This window comes from Hetaerina americana, unplaced genomic scaffold (genome assembly GCF_022747635.1).
Source record: "Hetaerina americana unplaced genomic scaffold, ioHetAmer1.1.p SCAF_100, whole genome shotgun sequence".
Lineage (NCBI taxonomy): Eukaryota > Metazoa > Arthropoda > Insecta > Odonata > Calopterygidae > Hetaerina > Hetaerina americana.
Window position 1 is genome coordinate 211734 of NW_027286071.1, and position 22411 is coordinate 234144.

The window sequence follows — 22411 nt, forward strand, 5'->3', positions numbered from 1 at the left end:
CTCTGCCCACGTTTCGCAAACTCATGGCTCTAAATAAATCCCAAAAGTGTAGGAGGAAGTGGATGCGTGTGTGTGTATGGCGAAAAAGGAGCCAATTTTCCTATTTTGTTTTCTCTGCTGACCGCAGCTTGACCCTTAAAAATGCGGTTTTTAGACGTACCGTTCCACTCGGCCGTGTTTGAAGAGATAATCCGTCACGTCGCAAAGTACGTGGCGCTCACCAGGTAGGTGAACTAGCGGGGACCCTCTTGACAAAAGGGCGCGTTGGGAGGTAAAGAGAGGTATCTCGAGGCATTTTGTCACCTTCCTTCCCTTCCCTCGTGAAAGATGTCCCCGGGCAATCCCAGCGCTGACCCCATGTGTGCAGCAGGCGGCAGTCAGGGCTATGCCATATTTATTTCCCGAATGCGGCCGATGATATGAAATAAACATCGAGGGAGACGAAGACGTATCGACGAGATGTCACGCATAAGGAACATCTAGAATTATTTACAATATCACGTACAGCGGGACCTATTTACTGCGACCACGGACGGTTTCCGAAAGAAGTGATTTTCGAGGTTGGTGGTCGCCTTAGGTAGGTTGAGACAACGTAACAGTCAAATTGAACACTCCGGCCAAGCTGTTCGAGTGAACAATCCTATTTTACAAAATACATACGTGTGCTATTGCTTAGGAAAGGCCGAACAATGACCCAAAGAATGAATTTTATGAAAACGTTTCATATTTATATGAATGTTGCATAGTATATTGCATCGAATCGTAATTATGTGTTTACGATCCAGTTGAGTGCATTGTTTTGCAAGTTTTTGAAATGCAAAACTTAAAATTTTATAAAGTACGGTCGTTCATGACAGCTATATTCTGGATGAATGGTATTGTTTGGCCATGTTGGCGGCCACATTGACAAGTGGTCGCGTAATGGACGCTCAGTCGTCGGGTCTTGACGATTATCAATGGGTATCCGCAAAAAACAACTTCTTTTGGGAAGGTGGTTTTCTGACAGATGTGGCTATTAGGATGTATTCGGCAGCATATCGGGTATTGAATACATTGACGTTATCGTCTCTCGGAGTTCTGCTCGTGATAGGATCCTTCGTTTAAGTACACATACATGCATGTTTTAAGTACAAATACAAGTATACATGTATGTAAACTTGTATCCGAAATATCCTCATGTAGACATATTTATCGGCATCATTGGCCACGCTCGACATGTGTAAAGTATATGTATTTGCATGCGTGTAAGGTTTTCGCAAGAATATATTATTTTATTTTAAAACATTATTCACGTACAGCAGTAGCGCCTATTTCTAGTGAAAAAATATAACAAACATGAAAGAGGACAAAATACAATAACAGCATAAAAATAAACAACGAGAACCTAACATGGACAGGTGAAAAATTTAATTTGAATATACGTATACGGGAGTAGGTTTGCATGAATTTGTTGGTTTTGCAATGGTTTTATTCTCTTTCACGGGTGGTGACCTAACATCCGCAAGCCGCCGCACAGGGGCGTGTGTATTATGTAGATGTATCGGTTCTTGAAAAATTATCGGCGACCTCCCGAACGATGCATGGCGTATCGTCCGACCCCTTCCGCGGCGGCGCAAGTTGCTCTAAACCGCCCGCAGGACGCACCAACGAGTCTCGCAGGGTTGCAGAACACAGCGGCAGTAGACTTTCTATCTGTCGAGGTTGTATGTGGGGTGGTGGTGGGGGGGGAGAGAGAGAGGGAGGTGGGGTTGGAACAGGGCGGACAATTTCGGGACAGTTCCGGAGGTTCCTTGAAAAAGTTTTCCCAGCCTCCGGGTGGATGAGTGTCGCGGTGTTTTTCCTCTCGCCACCCGGGTCATTCTGGGGTGTTCGGTCAGAGGAGCGTAAGTCTCGCTCAATTCGCATAGTTATAACGCGTGGGAATCCGGCGGGTTGATTCCCTGGGTGGTTGTTTTTCACTCCGCCCTGTTTTCGTGACCCACTTGTCCGAGAGCGACGTCGCATGCCCCAATCGTCGCTGCTGCCAACTTTTCCTTGCTTCCTTACCAGTCGTTCGCTTCGAGAGAGAGATGGGGGTGGTGTGCCCTGTTGTCCATTCACCGCTTTTAAATGCTCCGCGTAGCTCAATGCGGCGAGAGGGAATGCCTTTCTCGTCCAAACGACGCGATCATGTCGTAACTTATATGCTCATGTTTGGCGAGTCATTCGCGTCCACCACCTCGCCTCCACCCTTGGCGCATTTTGAGTGCAAAATAAGACGTTTTCTGCAACGCGAAATTCTCTCGTTTCCATGCATACAGAGCGTACTAGGGCATGACCAGTCAGAAAACCATAAATTTATGTCAGGTTTCAGAAAACAATATTTTCACTGCTTTCTTTCATGTTCGTAAATAATTCTTACTCTCTTGTTCTCGACAAAATGGCATTGGATGAATTTGTTTCGTAACCTTTTACACATCAGAGTTCTTGGATATTTTCATTACATAAAATACGAAACAAAATCAAGTTCTCAGAGATCGCGTCTCATAGTAAGTATTGTATATTTATATCGACCACCCTCTTCATTATTCCAAGTATAACGAATGAATAACTGATCGTAAAACTTTTCCACTTGATAAAATTTATTTTACGACCGGGTTTCGATGTATAGTATTACATCAGTTGTATAAGGTGACCTGTCCACGGTCTAAAGTGCTACGATCAGTTATTCATTATGTTCGACTTCCACCGCATTACGCCTGAATCTACTCAATTTGTTCAAATATAACCTTCAAAAAAGCTGACATTTCTTAACCAAAATACATATTACATTTTAACTATGAAGTAGACTCAGAAACGGCAGTACTCTGATTGACGTAAGGTGTTTGGTTTGATAATAAGAATGTTAGTGTTGATATTTTCATGTTTAACTCATAATTTATGAGCTCAGAAGACAATTTTTCAATTGTAACATCACTATTATATAGTATTTTATGCCCCATTGAATCCACTACAACCGTTTGGATGAAGTCGAGTATATGGGAATATCGTTTTGAGGTGAACGAACCGTTGTCACCTTTAAGAGGTGAACTATAATGAAATGAAAGCTAAACTTTCACTGAGGCAGGATAGTTGAAAATATCCGGTTGGATTCGCTCGATGATAATGTAAACATATATATTAAGAGGATTGTTTACGAGAATGCCACGAATGCGTTATTAATGGTTGTGCAAAAACTGTTGGTATTCTGTCAGGTCGGCTCGGATTTTCACCTCTTCCACTTGTTCTGTTTGTAATATCTAGCAGACCAACCAAAGACAATCATTCAGTCCTGGGATATGGCGAGCGAGGATCGAACACTCCTCACAATAGGCCTATTGGCGTATGAAATTCAGTGTAGAAGGGGCGGGCGAATTCCTCCCTATAGGCCAATGGCGACTTTCCAAGAAGTTCCATCAAAAAGAAAATAACATCGTTTAGAATTTTGATGGATTTATCTTACGTTATCTTCCGAGATTCCCACCAAGAGCTTTTCTGCATGTCGTCGACCGCACTTCCCATTAAGTTACCACACCATTCCTCTCCCTTATCCCTTGCCTATCCCACTAGATTCATCCAGCCCCTGCCACACACCTTTTTGGTGGAATACGGGGTCTTTACGTAGATGTATCCATTTGCTCAATACTCTGGGTATTTGGTAGGGTGTGTTTGTACTCCAGACATGAAAACTGTGTAAAAGTAATATTTAATAGTGAACGAAGTTATCGCTGCCTAATATTATTGGTTTGCCCTCGAACTGAGTGAAGGAAACGCAAAAAAATTGAATCCACCTGTTCAACATTCGACCTTTGTAATGAGGCTAGTGATTTATCTCAACGGCTCATGTACATGGGCGGATTCAAGGGAGTTAATATAAACCACTCCAGAAATTCAGATACTTGAAAAATATTATTAATTTCGTTATTCTTGCTGAGTAAAGTTTTGATTCATAATATTAAACATGTTTAGCGAATTAAATATTTATTCTTGTCAATTTCTTTCATTCGCTATAGTTGAAATATTTATACCACCTTTGCAAAATTGCTCAAGCATTTAGGAAACCTCGGAAGGAAACTTTTTTACGAGGTCTTTCTTAGTATAGTTACTATAAATTGGGGATGATTAACTACAGCACGTACGACAGGATATATTTTAGAAAAAGAGAGGTAAAGTAGTTGGGGAATTAAAAGCAGAAATGTGTTTGTTAAAGAAGCTCTTAAAAAAAGAGAGGAGCATAATTTAAAATTTCAATATAATATTAGTATAAAATTTAAGGGGGATTTTTATTTCGTATAAAATTTGTCCCTTATCCTTAATCGAGGCGTATTTTCTCATGCTATGTTCCCAGCAAATTCATTTTCTCAAGCCGCGCGCCCAGTTCCTCGGCTTTTCTTTTCTTTTTTCGTGCTCCTAATTGTCCCTTTCTCCTTTTACTCATTTATTCTTCCCAATATCTGTGAGTAAAAGGTTTGCTTTTCCAATGGTCCATATCTCAGTTCCAAGAAGTCCCATTCTCCGCCTTTACGTATTGCTTCTTCTTTTCTAAGCTTATCTCCCTTCAGCAAAGTTGCTGCCTAATTAAGGTGAATGCCCATTTACCTTGAGTTTATTTCTCCTTATCATCCATTGAGCTCCATTCCGTCCAATTCTCTGTTACTTGAAATATTAAAGTTTCCACTATTGTTGTTCCTCTCGTTGAAACTTAAAAAATGTCTGCGTGTCCTTTCTTCCGCATAATAGTTCTCGTTTCTTTGATTTTTGATTTTCGTTTATCATCCCTGAAGTGGATGCTTAGTTTATTGTGTCCGTTGATTTATCCAGATACTATGGATTATCAGTAATTACTGCGACTTTGTCTTCCAAACGGAGAATTTTAATTCCTTACCTGTTCTCCTTATCTCTTTACGCTCCCTCCTCATGGTTATTATATTGCTCTTTGTATCTACATATACATGATACCCTGAAAGATGCCGCTAAGGTGTATCAATGTGTGTCTGACGCAATTCTTCCTCTTATGCCTGAGATTTGAGTTTTCAGTGACATTCTCTGTCCCTCACCATGGATCCTTATTTCGTGGAACTCTATTTTGCTTATTTTATTCTCGACTGTTGCACTTTTGTCTTGATAATCCACGCCAAAAGTCGTAAAAAATCATCGCACGAAAGTGTTCAAGAGTCAACTCCATTTTTTGCCTGAGACATAATTTTCGAGTCACTGCAAAAAACACAAGTTAGGATCAAACGACAAAATGTTCTGGAGGAAGTTAAAGTTAAAAGGGTCAAAGTTTCATACGAACAAGTAAGATTGTGCCTAAAGCATATAGTGTTGTCAAGGCTCAAAGTATAATATAAATAGCAACCCTTGTATGAAATAACGCGATTGAAATGCGCGCTTTGCGATACATCGCAAGTGATACCATGCAGGTGATGGAAAAAAAATAATTCCGGTACCGGGAATCGAACCCGGGCCTCCCGGGTGAGAGCCGGGTATCCTAACCACTAGACAATACCGGATATGGAATATTGAATGTCAAAATTATCTAGCTGTTGATATGAAGCCGTATGTTTCATTCAAAGGCCTGCAGAACGAAAGATAACGTAAAATTTATGCTTTTGATTTATGCACCCTGCAATCCACCGCTAGGGTGTGTGGCAGGGCATCTAGGTTCCGTGTTATCTCATACCAAGACATGTCATGCAGAATTAAAATGTAAGAGGGGGAAACTACTATCACACGGACGGAAGAAGATGACAGGTAGAAGGAAGTTCTTCTACCCGACAGCGATTCAAATGGAATGTATTTTTATCAACTTCAAAGAAGTTCGTCTTCATTAAACTGTCGCTTGGGAAATGTAATGAGAAATTAAAGGTATTATTCAGCTCTAGTTAGGCCACATTTGGAATACGCTGCATGTATTTCGGATCCTTCGGAAAGTGTGTGGTTAAAAGAATTAGATATTTTTTATCGCAAGAGATTGCGGACGACGAAATTTTTCCTTAAGGTTTTAGAATTTACAGACATAGGGTCGAAAATGTGTATATCAAAATATGTGTGTGTTACGATAACTAAGGATATGTACTAGGGAAAACACCTTCGTGAAATTGGCGGAATAGCAAGTACAAAGTGAGGATTCATAAGAAGGATACTTGGGAATTGTAATGACAAGGTCAAGGAGCTTTGTTATTTCATGTTAGTTAGTCCAAATACCTTGAGTATGCTGCAATTGTATGGGATCCTCTCGAAGTATGCTCAATTTTGGAACTAGATCGAGTGCAACGTGGAGTAGCTAGGTTTGTGAAAAGTTATCATGAATAAGTTAGCATGGCAACGATACCATTGGAAGAATTAGGATGGGGGCCACCAGTTGACCGTAGTTTGAAATACAGGTTAACTTTACTGCATATAAAGCTGCTTTACTGCATATATTTCTTAAAGCTGATTTAAAACTCCTCTACAAGACCCTAAACTCGGCTATTGATTGCCCTGAACTGCTATCTTTCTTTAACTTCAGAATACCAACCCGATCCACCCGCACCCACTCCCTACTCCATCTGCCTATTCCTAGAATATCTCTCACCAAGCGCTCACTGTTATTTCGCCTCTCCTCCCTTCTAAATTCACTCCCTCACACTGTCGACCCCTTTAACCTATCATGCAAAAACTTCACCACCCAAGCTTTATCCCACCTTTCAGTAAATTAAAATTTTCCCCTGTCCATGCTTGGTTCTCGTTGTTATTGTTATACTGTTATTGTCTTTGTCCTCTTTTATGTTTGTTATATTTTTCACTGTAAATTGGCGCCACTGCTGTATGTGAACAATGTTTTAAAATAAAATAAAATAAAATAAAAATATATTTGAGGCAGGTTACTTATCTGAGGATGTTAAAGACATAGGTTATTACGGGTCCCGACTTACTACGGTTGGTCTGATCACGTACGTAAAATCAGGGAGATAGATATATAGAACGGAGAGATTTAAAATATCATTTTTTTCTCGCACCATTAGAGCCAAAATGGACATGATAGCTATCGCGTATGAGATAATTGCAGTTGGCAGTTAATATTTTTTATCCATATCCTTCATGTTATTTTTCATCTACATCTACTTAATACCCCGCAAGCCGCCGCAAGGGCGTGTGGCAGGGGGTGTTTAGACACCAACTGTAATTAAGAAAAAAAACCGCAAACAAAAGCCAAAAATTTATACCATCCGAAAACAAAACATGGCATACATTCATGCAAGAGCACATAACCCCACACACATGCAAACAATCGAACTACCAACTAACATACACATGCACTTACAAATACACCTAATATTCTTGCAATGTTTAATTTTTTTCCGACTGGTAAATTCAATGTTTTTAATACTTCTAAAGTGACTTCGGTTTCTTACTAGTATGATTTCTGAATGTTCGGGGAAAGAATGAGTATTTGTATCTATCTCTATGGGAATCTATTTCCCTTATTTTATCTTTGTTGTCTGATCTACCTAAGTAGGGTGGGGCCATTATAATTCCTTTAGTGTAATCGTTAATCGTTTATCTAATGTGCCCATATTTTTAAAATTTCTACTCCCTGATTTCAATATACGTATCCTGTTATTAATTATTTTTGCATATAAGTACTTTCTTTTGGGTGATAAACATTTTCGAGTGCATGATCAAACTAATAATTTTGTAGATGTGACATGATTGGGGTTGTTCGGGAGACCTAACATCCCCTGCCACACGCCCTTGCGATGTATTGCGTGCTATTGTTTCAATGTAAATGTAGATATAGTCGGAAGAAAATGCACCATATTCGGGAAAAAATTTTGTAGTAAGAAGACGAGTGTGACAGGCCTTTTTGGGGAATTAGGCTGGGAGCCACTTGAGATGCGAAGAGAACAAGGGAGACTTAGGGCTGTTACAAAGGTTCAGAACAAAACAAGTTTAACGATGACACTAAAGGAAGTACCTTATTGTTGTTACCCCTATCGTGCTACGCTAGAAGAGATCATGTTAATAAAGATAGAGAGAGTAAGTGTAGAAGAGATAGATTTAAGATGCCATTTTTTCCACGGACAATAAAGGATCATTATAACATTTTCCGACCTCGAAAGTGTCATGTTCGGGTAAAAATTAGTCTGGTTTGTGTTCACCCCTTGCCACACACCCTAGCTGATGCTTGCAGGGTGAATAAATAAATAAATTAAAATTATGGCCCCACACTATTTAGGTAGGTAAAACTAAAAAGATAAGATAAGGGAGATAGACTTCAGTACAGATAAATACAAATATTCATTCTTTCCCCGGACAATTAGGAATCATAATATTAAGAAATCAGAGTAATTGTGGAAACAGTAAAGGCTTTCGATTTACAAGTCAGGACAAGATTAAATGGCGTGTAGACATAAGTTATATTTCGTAGGTGCACGTATGTGTTAGTTGCTAGTACATATATATATTTTTGAGTGCGTGTAAATTAAAAAGGTTTTTGCATGAATATATACGCATCTCTGGTGGCAGATTTGCATGAATTCGTTATTTTTGCATCAGGTTTAATTCTCTTCTACGGGTGGTTACCTAACACCCCTCACCATGCTCCCTTGCGGCGGCTTGTGGAGTATTATGTAGATGTATTTCTAAAAATTAATGAGACAAAGTCGTGTCTCGGTGGAAAAATGGTAACTGTTGATAGGAATAACTTTGCGCTATTAATTTTCATTAGTGTAACTGGAAAATAAAATTTTTACGAGTTTCGCTGTAATTTTTTGAAACAACCGGTTTTGTCAACATCAACAGGTCCCCTGCCGATGTCGACTGTTTGACGAAATCTATCGTTTCAATAAATTGCAATTTCGGAACTTACAAACATTAGTTTATCAATGTCATCATAAAGTCCTCATGAAGTTGAGCCGAGTACAATGGAATCCTTTAGTGTACTTATTTTCGCTGCAGCGTCAGCATCGTAATTCCATCATCAGGAACCGACCGCAATTAATCTAGGTACTCTTCTCTAGAGCATCCTTTTGGAACTAACATTCTTTCCAATTACTTACCTATCCTAACCAATTCAAGCGCATTCTAAGTGCCCTTGAAGGCCTCATCCCAGATTATACCCTACTCTCCGGTAATTGTGCAATTTTTTTCGAAGAATGTATTTTTTCTATCGTGATGCCGTAATTGATTTTAAGCAGACAAGAGCCTGGTGTGATTTATGCTTTTGCAAATGTTTTCATTGTTTAAACATGAGATTGGTTCGGCTGAGAAAGGGTAAATAGGGTGATCTGGCAGCAACGTTAGGCTGCAGGGATCGTGGAGGGCAAACAACAGTGGCGCTTTCAAGACGGGGCGTCGCCTTCGCTCTGTCGAAATCAGGGACCCCCGCCGCGTACCCCTGCCCCGCCCTTCCCATCCCTCTTTCTCTCTCCCTCTCCGTCTCACGAGGGGCACGAGCCCCTGGGAGAAGGTTGGTTGTTGTGATTATTTTTATTTGCCCAACCTCCCGTTCACCCACCACCCTGGGCAAACAGGAGGGTTAAGGAGGCTTTTGCATACAACACACCCCTCCCTCATTCCTCCTCCCGAGGAAGGAATCGTTTCCCATTGGTCCGGGCGTTAGGCAGTGAGAGGTTAGGGGGGGCGGAGTCTGACGAAATATGCGCGGCCACGGCTTTTGCCAATGCCTAAAAGGTTTGTGTGCATCTTGACCCGTTCAATGGCGGCAGAGAGGAAAAAGAAGTGAGATGGTGGTCGGTGGGTGGTAAGGAAAGAGGGGAGGGAAAGAGATGGGCCGACCGACAGTTACGGTTACTTCAAGCCTGGGTTAGGAAAACGAGGTAATTCATTTCATTCATCTGAATCCACCCAATCCGTCGCAAGGGTGTGTGGAGGGTGTTTTTAAGGCGCCAGCCTCTCGTATAAAAACATACACTTTTAAATTTATATGTATATATATATATATATATATATATATATATATATATATATATACATAAAAATAACACAGTAATCAACCCGAAGGTCGGTTTGGTAGATGACGGCAGAGTTCACGCAATACTAAGCCCGACGGCGTGTGAAATTCACACATCAGGGCAGGAGGCCAGTTCCTTTCCGTGTGCCGGTTATGGTTTCCTTGCTACCCGAAAAATCACATAGCTAGGGTGGAGCTGAAGTTGCTCAGAGAGACTTGCCCGGGATTGAACCCGGGCCCTCCGGCCAGTAGTCCAACGCTCTACCCCCTGGACTATACACACACACATATATATGTAGTGTGTGTATATATATATATATATACATATATATATATGTATACATATATATATATACATATATATATATGTGTATACATATATATATATATATATATATATATATATATATATATATATATATAAATTCTTTATAAAAGTTATAGGTATGGTGGGCGAGGAGAGGGGTTTCTTGGGAGAAATCCTAAGGAAGCACGAAAAATGGATGAACGGCGTATTGATTGGGAGTGGGAAGTTGAAGACTACGCTAGAGGGGAGAATGTTAGGCAAACAAGGAAAGGGCAATAATGGGATAGGGATATTGGAAGTGATTAAGGGAGGGAGGAAGAAAGTATACAGGGATGAAGAGGGACTTGCTGTGGAATAGGATGTTGGGTTGTCTTTTGTTAGTAGTCACAAAATATTTATTTGGTAGTTGTATCCATCCAAAACCTTCCATAAACGGTAGATTTGCTAACAATAATATATATATATATATATATATATATATATATATATATATATATATATATATATATATATATTTTAAGGTAATCTACCGGTTAAGGTAGGTTTTTGGATGGACACAACTACCAAACAAATATTTTATTACTCCTAACAAAACACAAAATCCATCATCCTACTCTATATCAGGTCCCTCTTCATCTCTGAGTACTTTCTTCCTCCCTTCATCCCATCCAACATCCCTATCCTGTTCCTTCCCTTTCCTTTTTTGCCCAACATCCTACCCTCTATCATAGTCTTCAACATCCCACTGCCGGTCAACACCCCCTTCATCCACTTTTCCTGCCTCCATAGGATTGCTCCCAACAAACCCCTCTCTTCGCCCACCATACCAAGTACTTCCTCATTTGTTTTCTTCTCTGTCCATTTCACCTTCTCCATTCTTCTCCACACCTACATTTCGAAAGCCTCCAGTCTACGTCTATCCTCCTTCTTCAATGACCACGTTTCCGCACCATACATAGCTACGCTCCATATCAAAGTTTTTACGAGTCTTTTCTTAACATCCTTACTCAAAGTCCCTGTCATCAACTCCCTCCTCCTTGTGAAAGCCGCTTTGCCTAGCGCAATTCTTCTCCTTACGTCCCTACTACTTTGATCGTGTTGGTCCAAAACACTACCGAGATACGTAAACTGTTCTACTTGCTCTAGTTTTTGCCCTCCTATTTTAATGTTAAGCTTGGCCTTTTTCTTTCTAGAAAATCGCATAACCTTTGTTTTATTAATATTTATTCTCATCCCATACCCGTCGCACTGAATTTCCAATTCACTCAGCAATGCTTGCAGCATCTTGGCTGACTGACAAACTAAAGCTTGGTCATCAGCAAACCTAACTGATTTTACGAATTCCCCGCCCACTTTCATTCCTACCTCGAGTTCTTCCCATGCCTCTTTGATCATTTCCTCTGCATACAGGTTGAACAGCAACGGTGATAATGGGCAACCCTGCCTTATACCCCTTCCTAACACTGCCCATCCCGACTCCCCGCTTCCCACCCGCACCTGAGCAGTCTGAGACATGTACAGGTTGCGGATTAGCCTCCTTTCCCTCCAATCTATTCCTATTTTCTGCAATATACTCATTAGTTTTTCCCAATTCACTCTATCAAACGCTTTTTCGAAATCTACGAAACAGGCAAATACCTCCTGGTTGTGTTCTATATTCCTCTCGATTAATAATCTCATAACTGCAACGGCATCACGCGTACCTCTCCCCTTCCTAAACCCAAACTGATCATCCCCTAAGTAATCATTTGCCCTACTCTCTATCCTTTTGTTTATGATCCTGAGAACAACTTTAGCTGCGTGGGATATCAAACTTATCGTCCTGTAGTCCTCACATGACGTGGCCTTTACCTTTTTCGGAATAGGAACTAAAACTGATCTCACAAAGTCTTCCGGCCAGATTCCCTCTTCATAAATACTACGGATCAGCCCATATAGCCTCTTCCTCCCACATTTTCCTAAGCATTTTAAAAGTTCCACGGGAATGTTATCTACCCCCACGGCTTTATTTAGTTTCATCTCCCTTAATGCCCTTTCTATCTCATTGTCTAGTATACCTGGACCTAAGCTGTCTTCCTCTACGTCATTTTCTTTTTCAATGTCTAACTTTGTTGGTCTTAGTTCTGTACAATACAGTTCTTCTATATACTCCTTCCATCTCTCTTGGATCTTTCCGGCGTCAACTATTACCTTACGCCTTAACTCTAACTGTTAGCATAGCTCTTCCTTTCTTACTTTCCGATAACGATTTAACTTTGCTGTACAGCGCACCAATTTCACCCTTCCTCTGCAGACTTTCCATATCCTCGCACTGCGTCTTCCACCATGCTTCTTTTGCTTTATTTGTTGCCCGCCTAAATTTATTGTTCAATTCTTTGTACTTCATTTTGCCTAATTCTGTATTTATATTCTTCCATTTTCGCCGCTCATCCATCTTTGTAATCATCTCATCCGTGATCCATGGTTTCCTAGTCCTTTTAGCGTTAACGGTTCCAATAGTGTCTTTTGCGGCTTTAGACAACCCATTCTTGATCATTTCCCATTTTTCTTCGATAGTACTAAGCCCTTTACCATCCTCCATGATTTTCTCTACTGCCTGTTGGTATTCCTTCCTTTTAAACCCATTTAATGCTTCTACATTCCATTTTCTAACTCGCCGCCCCTGCCTTATCTTTTTGAAACGTACGCTACATTTCATAACAACTAAATTGTGGTCTGAGTCCGCATCCGCTCCCGGGAAGCTGTGGGAATTTATCACACTGTTCCTAAACCTGTGTCTAACCAGGATATAATCTAGCTGATATCTTCCTGAGTCACCTGGCATTTTCCATGTATACCTGCGTCTTTTGTGGTGTCTAAACCAAGTGTTGGTGATGACTAACCCCTGTCTCCTGCAGAACTCAACTGCTTTCTCCCCGCGGTCATTCCTCGTGCCTAAACCGTAGTCCCCCACCTCATCACCATCTCTTCCTTCGCCTACCGTCGCATTCCAATCCCCCATCACTATCAAATGTTTCCCTGCAGGAACACACGCGATCATGTCCTCTAACTAATCGTATATCCTATCGACCTCTTCTTCCTTATGGTTGCTCGGTGGCATGTATACCTGAATAATAACTAAGTTCGTCGGTTCTGCTTTTATCTCCACTAGTAGTATTCTATCCGTTACCTGCTCTATGTTGACTACGCTTCTTCCTACCTCTTCATTTAATACTATGGCAACCCCTCGTTGGCTCTCGTCCCCACCGCTGTATATTATTCTATACTTATCACTCCAGTAATCCCCGCTATCTTTCCATCTCACCTCGCAGAGACCTAAAATATCTATATTTCCCCTTTCCATCTCTCGCTTAACATTCTCCAATTTCCCTGTCCTCATCATTGTCCTAACATTCCACGTTCCTATTCTAGCTAATGTGGTCTTCTTCTCCTGCGTCTTCTGTCCTGCTGCTGCTGGTTTTCCCTTGCAAGGGTTTCGTGGGATGACGACCGCGGAAGCCTTGCCTCCCCCGCTGCCGGGCACGACACACGGCCGATTGGGCCGAGCCCCGTAGTTGCCAGGACTCAAAATATCTGTATAGTCCATCATATTTTTCTTGGGAATGATAATTGAGGTGGTTTCCCGTTGCCTTCCTCAATAGTGTTTTTAACGTGACACCATCACTTACTGGCCGCCCCACTGGGGTCAGACGCCATTGCAGCCGCCTCACTGAGGAACAGACGCTGCGTGGACTACCTTTCGTCTGGCTCTTAACCTTCGACCTATCTGGCATGGGTGACCCTACCAGGAGCAATAATTATTACTCCCGCCAGTACAGCTCTAGGGGTCATCGGAACGCACAAGCCCTTCCACCACGTCAAGGTATATATATATATATATATATATATATATATATATATATATATATATATATAGATTCTCTATAGTGTCTAGATATATATAGTGTCTCTATGGTCTAAAAATCTACATCTGTGTTTTTATATATTTGTGCGTCGCCGAAGAGCGTTCCATTTCGAAGATATATATATATATATATATATATATATATATATATATATATGCACATATATATATATATGTATATATATATATATATTTATATTCCAAGTATACAAAAACAAGCGTACGTGCCAGATCGTACATTATGCATTAATGAATGAGTTCGAGTAAAGGTTTAACTTCAAAATACATGAGTAGTTGTTTGATTTTGCTATGACTATGTATCGTGTGAGGAAAGAAGGGATCCTCGATGGTGTATCTATGTTATATTATCAGGATGGTGCCCAAGCAAAGTGAGGCCATAATACTTCCTCGACGTCACAGACCAGTTCGGGCGCCATGTACCTTTCTTAAAGTCTCTCGCTTTTTCCTGCTCTCTTCGTGACACTCGGGACTCACTACGTGATTCCCGAGTTTCCCGAATTCCTCCAATATTCTGTCACATGTTTCAAATCCACACGTTAATCTAATGGCAGCCCAGGAAATACATATTAGCACTATATTAATTAAATTATAAAAATTACTTGAATAAGACAATTTAAATCATGGGCAGAGGGTCGTCATGCAATTATAAATTTTACAATTAGCTTCCACAAGGCAAAGCGAAATCCGAATATTTTCTGTTGATTGCGCTATAGCTGAATTACATGATATTATTGATATTCGTTTATAATATCAAGGCTATGTCAGTTCAAGTAATGCAAAATTAAAAGACCGCAATAATCAACCCGAAGGTCGGTTTGACAGGTGATCGTAGAGTTCACCTAATTATTAAGCCCATTTAGCGCATGAAATTATCTTAGTACGGGGGGGAGGGGGGTGAGTTCCTTGCCCTGTATGCCTGGCTCCCCAGGGACATCTGGCATTGGAAAATCAAAACGTTTGATATTCGCAATGCATGAAGGCAGCGTGGCCGAGCGGTCTAAGGCGCTGGTTTTAGGCACCAGTCCGAAAGGGCGTGGGTTCGAATCCCACCGCTGTCAAATTTTTACAGTCCCATTGAGAAATATAATACCCTGGAATGAATTTTACCATTGTAAAAAAAGAGTGTTAATTTTTGATCGAATGGTCTAGCTGAAACCAAAAAATGTTTTCATTGTCATTGCTCGCAAAAGGATAAAGCCTCATCTACTCTTAAAACAAATTCCTCGAACCAGGTCACAATGCCCGCAGCAGTACTGAAAGTTCTCAGGCACCCTTAATAGAATACATACATGTATTTAAAAAAATCGATTTCGGAAGGTATAGTTCCTCATGACTGGAAAACAGAAAATGCCGCACCTACCCATAAATGTGGAAATAAACATGACTCCGGTAATTACCAACCAATTTCCTTAACCTCCCTTTTCTGTAAAACCAAAGAACATATTGTAGACATTTTAATGACATTCCTCGACACTAAAAATCATACATCCAGCAAACAACACAGATTCAAAAAGTATGATCACGTAAAATTTAGTTGGGATTATTTATTCGCACTTACCTGAATTTGGGGGATAGGAACAAACAGATACGAATTTCTTGAATTATAAAATGACCTTCGATTAACGTACGCGAACTTGGTGCAGAAGTTGTGAGGGTACAGAACAATTACTAATGTATTAAACTGGATTCGAGAAGTCCTTACTAACCCTTAATCTACGGGGAATGAGCGACCGACACAGATGGTCAATGTTAGATGGCTCAAGATCTAATTATGTACAAATAGCATCCAGTGTTCTTCAGGTTAGAGTCTACACCTCTTATTCTTTCTTAATAATGACATCACCTTAAAAATAATAAGCAACATAAGACTATTTGCGTATGACACTGTAATACCTTGTTCTAACCCATCCTAACTGGTGCTTGCAGCAACTGCCACACACCTTTATGGCGAATCACGGGGTATTTATACAGATTAAGTTATAATCTAAAGTGGAAATAGTGACCTACATAAATCGTCAAATATCAAGCAATGACTCAAACGACGTTCAACATAATGTAAATAATGACGTTTGGAAATAAATATTAGAAAAAACGCACTTCTCAAAAAATAATAAACACCAGGAGACTTTATCAACTTACACACTCGGAAGTGTTCGGGTGAACGATACAAACCATGTAAAATACTTGGGTGTCACCATCGCAACGGATCTTGCATGGGTAAAACACATACACATAATTTACCCTAAAGAAGTTGACATTCATCAACTTTATAATTCATGCTAGAATAATGGTGCTATTACTTTATCTATATTAACCAGCAAACTTTCCTTTATGACATTTGGTTATCAAATAAACCGGAATGAAATTTATCGGTGGATAGCAAATACTCTAGTATTTTTAATGGCTAAACACTCGCAGAGTGATCGCCAAAACTTGTTCAATGAGCGCCTACCCTGAAATTCACATGCCGACTGAGTACCCATCTACATCCTCTTAATACCCCGCAATTCGCCGCAAGGGCGTGTGGCGGGGGGTGTTAGAGCTCCATCCGTAATTAAGAAAAAAAGAAACCGCATGCAAAAGCCGCAAATTTATGCAGTCCACAAACAAAACATAGTATACATTAATGCCAAAACCCTTACACCCCCACACACATGTAAGCACACAAGCTACCAACTAACATGCACATGCACCTACAAATATACCTAATATATTTGCAATGTTTAATTTTGTTCCGACTTATACATTAGATGTTTTTAATGCTTCCAAAATGACTTCGGTTTCTTACTATTATGATTTCTTATTGTTCGGAGAAAGAATGAGTATTTGTATCTATCCGTACTGGAATCTATCTCCCTTATTTTATCTTTGTGGTCTGATCTACCTAAGTAGTGTGGGGCCATTAGAATTCCTTCAGTGTCATAGTTAAACTCGTTTGTTCTGAACCTTTCTAAAAGTCTAAGTCTCGCTTTCTCCCTTCGTACTGCAATTGACTCCCAGTCTTAATCCCCTAAGATACCTGTCACACTTGTGTTCTCATCTTAACAATTTTTAACGAATCTGGCGGATTTTCTCTGGATTTTATCTAATTCTTTTCGCCAAATATTCTCCCAAGAATCCCAAATACTTGCGGCATATTCCAAATGAGGTCTAAATAAAGAAAAATAACACCTCTCTTTAACTTTTTCATTACATTTCCCCTCCACCCGTTTTATGAAGCCCAGTTTCTTTAAAGCGGATCCGCATATTGTCCTTAAATGTGCTCCCCATGAAAGGCGTGGTGTTAATAAAATGATGCATCTTTTACCAGAAATGGACACTAATTGACCGAAGAGGGCAGGAGAAAGAGGGAGAGAAGGATAGTTGTAGGTGAGGAATAGATTTTTATTGAAATAGCCAAATTTATTGAATATTCCTATCTGCATTCGGAGCGGTATACCAATAACCGCGGGGATCGAGATGGTGCGGGGGCTAACGTACTGGCTTCCCACCCTGAGGGCGCGGGTTCAAATCCCGGCGGTGTTGAATATTTTTCAGAGGTATCTCGATCCCTACTTGAGGTGCTTTGTGGAGGGCACTTTGAGTGAGTACGCCGTCCGTCGGATGGGACGTAAAACTGTGGACCCCTTGGCGCCTTTCGTAAAGAGTAGGCTAATGCCGACGCCGGGTTTCTCTCCACCCTTCATCCTTTCCTATCCATCCCCTATGGCGCAAATGACCTTAGCTGTCGGTCGCCTCCCCTCAAAACTACTACTACTACTACCAATAACCGCAATGCGTACACGTTTCCGAAAAGTGTGAAACATTACCTGTATTCAACACCAACGATGATACGGATTTTGATGCTCAATTGTGTACTTTTTTTCGCTTATCGTAAATAATTATTAAATAATTTATGATTGATAAAATATTCGCCCGTCTTAATTGACGTCTCCGGACCATTTGAAGGAGCCCACCAACACTCTCTCAGGAAACTACTGGGATTATGTAAATGAAATGTTTGAATATAAATAATAAAATTTTCGAATAAAATTCTAGTATTTTGCACTTTCAAATACACATCTACATCTACTTAATACCCCGAAAGCCGACGCAAATACGTATAGCGGGGGGTGTTAGGGAGCCACCCGTTATAAAGAAAAACTCGCGTTCAAAAGCCAAACATTTATACAATCCACAAACGAAACATGACATGAATTCATGCAAAAACTCTTACAACCCACACACATGCAAATACTCAAACCACCGTAGTTATCGTTCCTTTTAATTCATTGCCGAAGTATTCTAAATTAAGCCCGTCTTTTCGAGACGTTAGTTGATGCATGTAATCCTGATATTGTGATAGGCACGGAGTCGCTGCTAAGCGGTCGCAGTATCTCAAAGGAATTATTTCGTCAAAATTTGGCAGTTTACAGAAGGGATAGAGATGGCCGTGGAGGAGGAGAATAACCTAATAATAGATAAAATAACATATTTGTAGATAAAAACCTAATAATTACATTGGCATGGGTAAGAAATGATTGTGAGATGATAAGTGCTCATGTCAAAGGTAGGAATGAAGGGAAAACTTTAAAAATAGTTGTCATGTACATGAGCCCCAACGAAGGGATGTACGCAGTCGAGGTATTAGCAAGTCATACGACCTTTTCCTTCGACACCTTTTTTCCGTTCGGGTCACGTGATCTGAATCAAATTTTTGGGGAGAGAGCCACAACTTGAATTGCTGAATTGTAAAGCCTGGGAGTACAGAACTACCATAAAGAGCACTTAATGCCAAAAATACGGTCGAGATCGCGAAAGAATGGCAGGGTTGAAGGGGGAGGGGTAGAGGGAATGTGGTGTGAGGTTGGGCGGGATGGGGGGAGAGTAAGAAAGGGTCAACCGTTCCCTCACGCTCCTTTGGGTCGAATATTTTCCACACTCGCGACAAAATGGTCGCTGTCCATCAAAAAGATCGAATCAGGCATCTAAATCTCCAGCTTCCTCTCCACCTGAGATTTTTATCGCCGCTCGCCTAGCGGGACCCGCGCTGTCTTTGAAAGAATTTCTTGGATTCACCCGAAAATCTCTTTCAAAGTGTTTGTGGGGGGGGGGAGTGAGGAGGGAGGGCAACCGTCTTAAACCGTCTTCTCAAGAAGTTAACCGCTCGAAAGGCAATCGCAAGCAGAACACACTTGTGTTCGACTTATAAACTATTAACGAGTTTCGCAGTCCCGGGCCTAATGAGTCGTTTTTGAGTAATTACATGAATAACGGTACCGTCCGAAATATCTATGCTCGCGCTTTTTAGATTGTGTTGTTTCCGCGCGCCTCTCCCTCTCTCCCTCCCTTCCTTTCCCGCTCCCGAAATATCCCCGAGGGGATTATGCGAGGGTGTGTGGCGTTGAGGGAAGAGTGAAAGAAGACTTTTTAAAGGCGTTGGCTCACGAGGTCTGCCACCTCGAAGGAAACGGTAAAAGAAGGAAGAGAGAGAGGGAGAGAGAAAGAGAATTTCTTTCGGTTCGCGTTGGTCGTGTGTAGTGGGCCATAAGATTTCCTTGTGTCGCAGATGATGAACTGCCGTGGTAAGAGCATCCATCAAGCAGCCGTCGGGAGTGATGTGACGGGGGGGGGGGGGGGGGGTTGGAAGTGGTGGTCACCAGCGGTGCGGCTGCGGTCAAGCAATACTGCGAGGGATGGCGAAAAGGTTGGGTGGTCAGTCGACAGATGTTACCTACGGAGTCACGTATGGAGAGCCAATAGAATTTAAGGGGTTTCCGAGGGAAATGGCACAGGCTGCGGGGTGTAAAAATGGACAGGGGAATTGACAGGTTGCGGGTACCGAGGGAAGGGCGGAGGAAAAAAAAAGACGGATAGTTCGCTAAGTGTTATGAAATACTTGCAAAACCATTTCCCTTCGCAAAAGAGAAGATTCGTAGTAAAGTAGCTCTCATCTCATTGTCATTCCCTTGAAAAATGAAAAGTTAGGAAAAATAAGAGTGTATTAGTACTCTGGGGTTTTACGAAAAATATGGATAAATAAATTTTGTAGGTCGATCAAGGTTCAAGCTGGGAGAGTCTACGAGATATGATACATGTAATATCTACATCTACGCAATACCCTTAAGCCGCCGCAAGGACGTGTGGCGGCGGGGGGTGTAAGGTCACCAGCCATGCATTCACAATCTCAATCATGTCACCTCTACACAAATGACACCTCTAATAGTTGTAGGGGAAAGTCCAAAAACTTGTATGTACGAGGGTCATCCGGAAAGTAGTACCCGTTCGTGCCGCATGAAGTGCTGACGACGCGAGTAGCCGCTGGACGAGGTCAGATAGCTTCAGTGGCTTGTCTGCCTTCTCTGAGCCAAGTTGCGTGACGCTAGCATTGCCTGTGTTGTTTCTGTGATTGTTTACAATGTTTAAAAAAATTGAGAACGCCGCCAGTTGTGAAGTGAGGGCAGTGATTAAATTCCTCAATGCAAGAAACGTTCGCCCATGTGATATTCATCGCCAATTAAAGGAGGTGTATGGAGACAATGTAATGGACGAGTCGTCTGTTCGGCGGTGGTGTCGCAACTTCAACATGGGGAGGGGGAACACACACGACGATGAGCGTTCGGAGAGACCGTCTGTCATTACAGACCAACTGGTGAGCTCAGTTGACGAATTCGTGAGGAACGATCGGCGCGTCACAATTGATGACATATGTGAGCATTTTCCCAATGTTTCTCGAACAATTGTTCATGAAATTGTTAAACACCATCTGCATTATGCAAAAATTTGTGCAAGATGGGTCCCTCGCGTATCTCAATGAGCTGGCGGCGAAGGACTATGCAGCAGGAATACAGAAACTTGTCACACGTTATGACAAATGCCTTAATTTGCTTGGAGATTATGTTGAGAAGTAGTTTAAAGTATCCTCTTTCAAATAAAATTTTTTATGTTTGTTAATATTTACTTTTGTGTCTTTATTTCACGAACGGGTACTACTTTCCGGATGACCCTCGTAAGATGTATACTGCCGAATAGAATGGTTTGACGCGTGTCCCTTTGTTGAAGCGATTCATATCGGAAAAGAAAATACTTTGTTCTTCCACATATCAATTTTATCATTCACCAGCTCGGTTTCGACTAAAAGAAGTCATCTTTTCATAACAGTTACCTGATTATGAATTACTAAGTCGAAACCTAGGTCGTGAATAATGAAATATACGTATGAAAGAACAAAGTATTTTCTTTTCCGATGTAGACTGCCTATGAGTGTAACGTTTAAGTGGCATTGCCTTGGGAGTTGTTAAGCTGAGAAATTTGAAATAACTGGAAAATGAAAACGTTTATATTCGCACTGGAGTTATTTTATTATGATTAGTTTCTTTACTCTAGTACTTAGTCAGCCTTTTAAAAAAAGTAGGTATTACTAGACGTGTTTTAGGAAAATGCTACGAAATAGTAAGAGAGAGGTGTTGCTGCGCTTTAGTTAGCTCACACATACTCGTAGAATACGCGAAAAGTATCTGGGCTCCGGGTGTGAAAAATTTTGATTAAGGTGTTGGACAAGGTTCATATAAATCCGCTGGGTTTGTCAAAAATTCGAATTTGTCAAAAATTTCGGAATTTAAAAGGACTAGCTAAGGTAGCTTAACTGGCTAAAGCACTTGGCCGGACATCGAGGGGTCCGGGATCAAAACCCGGAAAAGGCGAATGATTTTTACACTCTGATATTGTTGCATTGTAATGCACGCTAAGCAGACGACTCCGCTAAAAGTTACTTTCGCGGCATCTCCCGGAGTTTCTTGGAATTTGTCAAAAATTGCTACGAAAAGCAAGTAAATATCACGGGTGCGGTGGAGGAATTAAGTTGGAAGCCTCTTCTTGAAAAGAGCAGGCAGATCAAGACTCTTGGAAAGGTACAGTACACCCGAATTTTCTTCCAAAACCGAAAACATTATCCCAACAACTGATTATGTAGGTAGATTTGCATACCTGTTTGAAACAAGAGAGATGGACACTGCCACAGACAGATGCAAGTACTCGTTCTTCCCTCGCACCATGCGCAATTACAACAAAATCGAACCTAAATGCCCGAAAAAATGAACTTCAACACTAATTTTTAATGAGTAATTCAAACCGTACAATACAGTGTGCCTACGCACTAAATAACTGTATGACATACAGTTATTTAGTGCGTAGGCACATGAGTGCACTTGTATACGAGCTGATA

General features: G+C 41.0%; 2 non-coding genes across 2 annotated transcripts; one reads left to right on the forward strand and one right to left on the reverse strand.

Annotated features, from left to right (window-relative positions):
* Positions 1-5459: 5459 nt before the first annotated feature.
* TRNAE-CUC (transfer RNA glutamic acid (anticodon CUC)) lies at positions 5460-5531 on the reverse strand. Its single transcript has one exon. It is a non-coding gene; the product is annotated as a tRNA-Glu (tRNA).
* A 9655-nt stretch (positions 5532-15186) lies between these two features.
* TRNAL-UAG (transfer RNA leucine (anticodon UAG)) lies at positions 15187-15266 on the forward strand. The gene has a single exon. It is a non-coding gene; the product is annotated as a tRNA-Leu (tRNA).
* Positions 15267-22411: the final 7145 nt, after the last annotated feature.